Source organism: Hemibagrus wyckioides, unplaced genomic scaffold (assembly GCF_019097595.1).
Source record: "Hemibagrus wyckioides isolate EC202008001 unplaced genomic scaffold, SWU_Hwy_1.0 Contig4, whole genome shotgun sequence".
NCBI classification, from domain to species: domain Eukaryota; kingdom Metazoa; phylum Chordata; class Actinopteri; order Siluriformes; family Bagridae; genus Hemibagrus; species Hemibagrus wyckioides.
The window spans coordinates 26654-35047 of record NW_026690802.1 but is presented as its reverse complement, the minus strand read 5'-3'; positions in this window follow the sequence as shown (position 1 = coordinate 35047).

Sequence of the window (8394 nt, the reverse complement as noted above, 5' to 3'; positions counted from 1 at the left end):
ACAATCAGAGATTATTAAAACATTCTGATCTAGACTGATCGGTTCTAGACTGCATTAAAATCACAAATCATTTACAGTCTGTTTTAAGCAATGCATTCTATATAAAAGTTCTATCTATGTAAGGCTGAAAAATACCTTTATTATTATTATTATTATTATTATTATTATTATTATTATTATTATTATTATTATTATTATTATTATTATGTAAAGTAGTATTCATAATTAAAGATGTCAGCATCAGAATCCTAGTACTTGTCCAACAATAAGATAACAGACTGTGCCATCTTGTGGTGAGAGGAAAGTGACTTTAACACACCAAGGTCTTTTCTGATTAAATTTATTCATTTATTCATTTTTTGCACAGATAAAAGCCTGCTCAGAATAAGAAACCTTTTTTTTTTTTTAAATTATGGCATCCCACTCACTGTGTGTGTGGAGTTTGCATGTTTTCCCAGTCCTTGGTGGGTTTCCTCTGGATGCTCCGGTTTCCTCCCACAGTCCAAAGACATGCTTCTAGGCTGATTGGAGTCCCTAAATTGGCTGTAGTGTGTAAATGAGTGTGTGTGTGCCCTGCGATGGGTTGGCACTCTATCCAGGGTGCCTGATGATTCCTGAGATGCACAGGCTCCCTGAGAATAGATCGGATAAGCGGTACAGACAATGAAAAAAAAATTATGGAAATAACAATTTGCAGAACTTTATTCAACTCCTGAACCTGTACAGAGCCTCAGCTGCTTCACTGAAGTTCAGAATTGTTCTTAATTGGACCGTCTTAGTACCTTTCTGTTTAACTTTCTGTCTAAAGTAACAGAGAAAGTTCTGGTTTCCTGGCAAAAATAGAATAGTTACAGAATAATTAATTAATTAATTTAATTAAAATGTATTTAATCCTAAATAATCCTTAATCAAACATTATAATAATATAAACTCTTTATAAATCTTTAGAAAGAAAGAAAGAAAGAAAGAAAGAAAGAAAGAAAGAAAGAAAGAAAGAAAGAAAGAGAGACTTCCCCAAATGGGCATGTAGCAAAACTGTGTGAAAGTTTTTGTACAGTGCAGCTGGATTTCCTGTCACTGTGGCAGAGCACAGTAGTATAGAGCAGAGTCTGATACAGCAGCAGAGGAGATGATCAGATCCACTCATTTATCTTTAACATTAGCAGACATTCTTGGGGGAGGTTCGGATTTTGGATCTCCACTTTGGTAAATATAAAGAAGGAACTCAGATTTAGATTTTGGATATTGCCTGTACCACTGCAGGTAGTTGTTTGCTGTAGCACTTGCTTGGTATTTGCAGCACAGAGTAACATCACCACCTTCATCCACACCTTTATGAGTGAAAAGTGTCTCTATGGAATCTGCCATGGAGTCACCTGTCATAGAGAAGAGAGTATATTTTTTCTTAAAATAATAAGGAATAATAAGGTGTTAAACAAATTATACTCACAATTTGTTACTTTTTAAAAACACGTGTTCATCCTTAATTTATAATGTAGTATTTTGGCAATAATAAAAATGTTTACTCACCCAGTGAAAGCCACAGACACATGAATATAACAGTGAACATGATGAATGATCTTAGCTGAAGGAAACTGTTCTTTCTGTACACTGATATGTTAACATCATCAGGATTCATGAAGCTCCACCCCACAGCATCACATGACAGTGTCACTAATGTTACTGAAAGATTCTTGATTCTTACTGAAGCATTCTGGCTTTACATTCAGCCTCACATGGGGAACATGTCCTAAATCTATTTTAAACAAACAGGAAAAGCAAAACTAAAAGCAGGAACTGATAATAAAAGGTAATAATCACTATAATAAAGTTTAATTATGTTATTATTTAAATAATTATTATACAAACATTAAATCACAATTTAAATTAAATCAATTTAAAAAGGTTCTGTTGTTGCATTTGGTGCCATCTGTGACACATTCCGTCTTATAGTCTGTATGATTCTTGATAACTGTACTGTCAGAGAGTCAAACCTTTCCTTAATGCGAAAAATCTTCTGCTTTTATATCATAATTGTCTGTTTTGCTTTGTTTTGCTTGTCAAGAGCAATCTGCATTGTGGGTGCTCCTTTTAAAAGAGATATCAAAGATATGTAAATTGGCTGCAAGCAAAATGACAATGGATCAAAATTGAATTGGGACAATTTCAGGGTAAATAATTAAGAAATCTAAAAATCCATGGTGTAAAAAAACAATTTTAAATAATTAGTTATCTTTTCATGTTTCTGAATGTAGAAAATGGTGACAAGCAAGCCTGCATCTTCATTGTTTTGCTATTCTACAATGGTTTAAAAAATAATAATAACACACCCACAACTTATAATACAGCATATGAGTAGTATCATGGATACCTGGGATATTTCCTTGCTAGATCACCAGAGGGCAGCACTGCACATTAGAGTTGAACTCTATTTTGGTTGTATGTTTATTTCCCTTGTTCAGTTGGTTCACCTGTTTGGTGGTAAGTGAGTAGTGACAGAGGAATTTGCTACCCGAGTTAAGCTCCTTTGTTGTACCTTGTAATTAAGCTTTTGTTTGACGCACATTTGTTTGCCTAGTCTAGCCTAGCCTAGCCTCACTTAGCATAGCCTGGCATAGCCTAGCCTACCTATTTCCTAATCAGGTTTTGGTTTGCTTTATTTTACTGCAATTTCTGCTTCTATGTAGTAGTTTATTCAGCAGTATAAAAGACAAATAAAATGTTATGAAAATAAAATGTTTTTGATGAATCCTTCATTATAAGAACAGGAATTGTGGGATCTTTTGATTCTGTTCGCCAAAAAGATTCGCTCAGTTTCATTTACTGATGTTCTCAGTGACCCTTTCAGTAAGTTACATCATTACACCAGACAAATGGCAAGTTTTTCAAGAGACAAATAGAATTATTTAAATCAGCGTCTCTAATTTTAAGAGAAGGTCTGTTTAATTTCTTTCCAAGATCAGTGATAGATTGGTGATCAAGTGGCATGGAAAGAAATAAACATTTTTGCTTAAGTGAATGAATAGTTTTCAATAATTTTTAAATATAGTCATACAGTAATCCCCCGTTTATCACAGGGGTTACGTTCCAAAACCACCTGCGATAAACGGAAACCCCACCCCCAAATGTTTTTTTTTTCATTGGTTAAGCCGCAAATTACCTCCCACACTCTTTAAACACACACAGAAAACATTTGCAAGCATTTTCAATTTGCAAGAATTTGGGGTAAATTCATGGAAATATCACATTTATAGTGAGTTCTGTATGTGTGCATGTTCCTTGCCAGAAGCCTTAGAAGATGCAGAACAAAAAAACAAAACAAAAAGCGTACACAGAACAAAACGAAACACTCGGGACAGTGACGTGCCCAACAAATTATGCTTTCCTTTCCCCAACTGCACGTATAACCAGCAGCCAATCACAACAGTGATTAAATGAATGGGGCATTCCAATTGGCCAGACTCGTTACTCCAGACGTACTGTATTTTGATTTTCAGCATCCCTGCACCGCGCTTTCCTAAACATCACTACGTGTTTTTATTAACATTTTACTTCATTTTCAATGAATGTTTATATTTTGTAAATAATAATTATATTTTTATGAATAAATTACCTTATTTCAACATAAAAACAATTCACTACAAGGTTCGCAGATACCGCGATATACCGGGTTATGTTCCAAATAAAAATCTGCGATATACCGGGACCGCGATAAATGAACCGCAATATAGTGGGGGATTACTGTATGTCATTTTTACACCTCTGTGTTTAGATGATTGTCTTAGTGCTCCACACTTTTCAAACACACTTTTCTGCCCTCTCTCTTCTTGTTGAAAGGGTGACAAACTGAACAAACAACATCAGCGAGTCAACAAATCCTTGTTCATTCTCCTAGTTCAGCCATTTCATTCACAAACAACATGAAGCAGTTCGGTCAGAATCAATAGTTCCTCAAAGTAAGAGGCATGTTCATTCAGTACGTCTGACCCGGGGCATAGCTAGGGCTATTTTAATCTAGCCCCGAATGTTTTATCCCGAATTTTGCCACTGGAGTGTAGCTGAGTGGAGTTGAGCACTGTTGTCGTTTTCTGTAAGTGATTTTGACTGACATCTCTCTCCACACACAGACACACACACACACACTGTGTTTTCGACTTGATGCGGCGCTGCGCAGACCAATTGATGTATGACGCCAAAATACCGTGAGAGTGTGCGCTCGAATATGCTCTAGAACCGCTCTTGTGATACTTTAATGTCATACAACACCTATCGGTCTTTACAGCGCCGCTTTAAGTCGAACAGACCTATACACACTCACACACCACGTGACTAAAATACACACTTACACGCACTCACACACCACGTGACTAAAATACACACCTGTACACACTCACACACCACATGAATAAAATATCTTACAGCCCTTGAGCATGACAGCAATTAAAAAAAATGTCTAACTTTTAATTTTTAATGTTAACACAGTTGATAAAAGTCGGCTAACAAATGTATGTTGTGTCAAAAAGGAGGCCCACTGTCTTTGATTCTGAAAACCCCTGACATATAGGACCCTTTTGAATATTATTCCATACCAAAGACATATAAAATCCTTAAATTAAATAAGCCTAAAGATACACCTAAATTAAATATAAACTGCTAAAGCACCAATACATTACAGTCTGAACATCATGACTTTCTATTATTCAAGTATTTAAGTTAAAATACATAAATGGCTTAGGCGAACAATGGTCCAGAACAGACTCAATCAAAGGAATTCTCAGCACTATAAATACTAGTATAGTAATTGCCTGTTTTGCACAAGTCATGAAGTAGAAAAGATACAAGCAGCAAGACAGATGAGAGAATGAGAGATGAGAGAACAAGAAAAGAAGAGAAGAGAAGAGAAGAGAAGAGAAGAGAAGAGAAGAGAAGAGAAGAGAAGAGAAGAGAAGAGAAGCTTTAAAAAAAAAAGAAGAAGAATACATACAGTAGTGCCAGCATCAATGAGGAATGAAATAAGAGGTGCAAGTAAAATAGATTATTGTAAAATAATAATAATAATAATAATAATAATAATAATAAAGGATCTACACGGCACTGCTTCACACACAAGCTGTAAAAGAGATAATATTGCACGGTATACCTGTGTGAGAGAGAAAATGTAATGTAAAAATGTTTAATAAACTCCTTTTTAGTAGCAAGACTCTGAAATAATGGGAGGAGTCAGGAAAAAGTCAGGACTGAATGAAATTTTTAAAGTTGCATACTATTTGTGTAAATTTGTTTTTATTATTAAACAATATTACATAAAAATCCTTTAAAAATGTGTTATTCTTGCTTACCCTCTCTCCCTAATTAGCCCCTGATGTTTACAAATCCTAAAAACACCCCTGCGTCTGACCAATGATATGATCATTCACAGTCCACATTCTGCTTTTTAATCCTGAATAAGACTGTTGTAGTTTATATTATATATAAGTAAGTATTAGTGCATGATTAATTTTGTGGTGTTGTTATCATTATAAATCTCTATAAATTATTATAGAATTTGTGTATAAGTGATAAGTAGTTTTCTTTGTCATCTTAACCTCTGGCTTGCTCATTGGAGACAAATATAAATTTAAATTCTGGATTTTTATATTCCTGTGAAGCCGCATTGAGACAATGTCTATTGTTAAAACACTATACAAATAAAACTGAATGGAATTGAATTAATATTGTAATTCTGTACTTCTTTCAGCTGCATTCGTTAGCAGAAATGTTTGTGTCTGTGGTTAACTGATAACAGGTTGATAAAGGGAGTGTCTGTTGTGGTTTTAGAGTCTTCATATGTGCCATTGTTATGTTTTTGTAAAGCCAACTAACTCTGTATCACTTTGTTGCTCTAAGAGCACAATGATAGAGTGCAGAATCTGAGAGCTTTAGACCTCTGATAGTAAGTTCAGTAGAGTCTGAGGATGCTTCTGCCTCTAATCGATGATCATCAGGACTGCTCCCAGCACCTGCTCTTGACCTTGCGCCTTTAAACAGTAAAAACTGTGGTGCCCTTTTAGGATATTGTTTGTACTAGTAAAGATAAATGTAACTGCTACCTGTCTCATATGAACATTTCAGAATAACAGTGTCTCTTTCCTTCCTGAGAATGCTGGTATCTTCATCCTTTGGCCCAATTTTATCCGCAAAACTTCATGTTTTATGGAACATAAAAAGTCTGTTAAATATTTTGCAAGCAAACACAAAAATGTAATAGATTAGTAATTTAATTCTTAAATGTATTGGTAATTAATACAATTATGTAATTATGTACTATGTACAGTAAGTTGTATAGTTGATCCATTTCTGAACACAGCTCTGTGAGGATTCTGTATAATAGTGCTGTATGTGCTGAACTTTACACGTCTCCAGAAGGACACACCCAGGAAGTGATGCTGTTGGAGCATAATTTTACACAGATCATCACTTCACAGTATCAGTGACAGTGAACTGAGTCACTAATACAACACAGAACTATTCCTCTGTTGCTGATCAACCCACTTCATCTGACTTCACCTCTTAAACATATCTTTTGGAGTTAGAGGTCAAAGCCGTGTCAAAGGACTCTAACACCAACAGCCTCAATAACTAACAATACTTCAATACTTTTTGGGACCTTTCTTTCTGGAAGCTTCTGGGTAAATGCTTGCATACGCTATATGAAAGTCAACTCTGCTGTGTGTGTATGTTGATAAATGGCCAGAATCACCCAGCTACAAAGTTCACAGAGGGGCATTTTGTAAACAGCTAGAAAGAGAAAAAACATCAGCGTCTCAGCAAGCAACATTAGGAGAAAGAATTTCTTTGTTTGGAAAGAAACAGATGGGAGAGGTACATTTGATTAGCATTATGAGAATACAAAATATTATGACATACAAGTACTGCATATAGAATGAGAGAGAGTGTTAGTAGGAAGACAGAAGAAATAATTTCATAAACATAACATTAATCTAGTAAGTTTGCACTGCGACATGGTCCTTGCAAGCTCCCTGATGTGATTAGAGCAAGCATGCAGTAAAAGTTTCAGAATTAAAGTTTTGCTGCTGTTTATTTCAGACAGTGTTACATGGTTGCCTGTTATAGAATTTTAGCATAGCACAGCATAAGAAAATAAATGTTATTATTTACAACTGTAATGTTAGCAGAAGTGACTGAACAAGCATTTTAACTAAATGCTAGTGACCTAACATGGCAAGCTAATATTAGGGATCATCTTAAAGGTTAAATTTAGCTTCCTCTCCATTTTATTAACTGTGGAAGAGTCCAGTATTACTGACTGTAATAATGTTATAGATAATTATAGTGGAAATGTGTTCCTGTAGCCAAGCTGGTAGATGAAAGAGCTAGCAATGCCAGTAGTTATGGGTTTGAAAGTTAAACCCATTCAGATTGAGGTAGCTGGAGCTAATGTAAATTCAACTGCTTGTGAGTATTGACACTTAATTTATAAATATGTTCATGATTTCTTAACTATAAACAGCATGACAGTAGTTACAGGGTCATTTACATGATTCTGTCTCTGAAATCCAGCCTTGTCCAGTCCAGTGGAGTGTGCATCTGAGCAGGGAAATGTTCACATCCAGTGAGAATTCATCACATTAAACCAGCCATCTTTTCATTTAAGATTCAAGCATTAAATCTAAGCGCATTCTTTGTGTGTTTTTCAGACTCTCTACATGCAAAACATAAGAACGCTAGAGGTCCAAAATCCAGTGATGGATCCCGGCCCAGTGTTCGAAGTTTCCAATACAGACTTGCTTTCTTTTACAGGTTCTGCAGATGCAGGTTCTCAAAGGGTAACATACTGTGTATATTCCCAATACCCACAGCAATTAAGTGCTGAAGTATTTCAATATCAAAATCATACTGGGCAATCAAACTAGGGGACATTCTTGTTATTCAAGACTCAAGACCAAAGTAAACCTGCAATGAAACATATGTTGAACACATCAAATCTCAAGCAAAATAAACAAAGAAATAACTGCTCATCAGAATTAATATTCAATATCATTATTCCTGGAATGGTGTAACACTTTGTGGTATTCTGGCATGTGAACTTTACGCTGTCATTTACTAAGCTACCTAAAGTCAGTCGGCTAAAAGCTGCTACCATTTCCATTTCAACCAGAACTTGTGATTTATCTAAATATTTTGGCTGAATATCTTTCTGGCAGCTCGAAGGGTTTAGAGCAGAGAAGACTTTTCTGTTCAACACGGCCTTGTGTTTTAATGAGCTTGCTAACTTGTGCTGTCAGCTCTTGACTGATCACAAATAACATGTAACACCAACACTAACAGACAGAAGGAGCACACAGCTGCCAGAGAAAGCTAACTGGCTAATATCAGTGCTGGATTAAGTGCTAT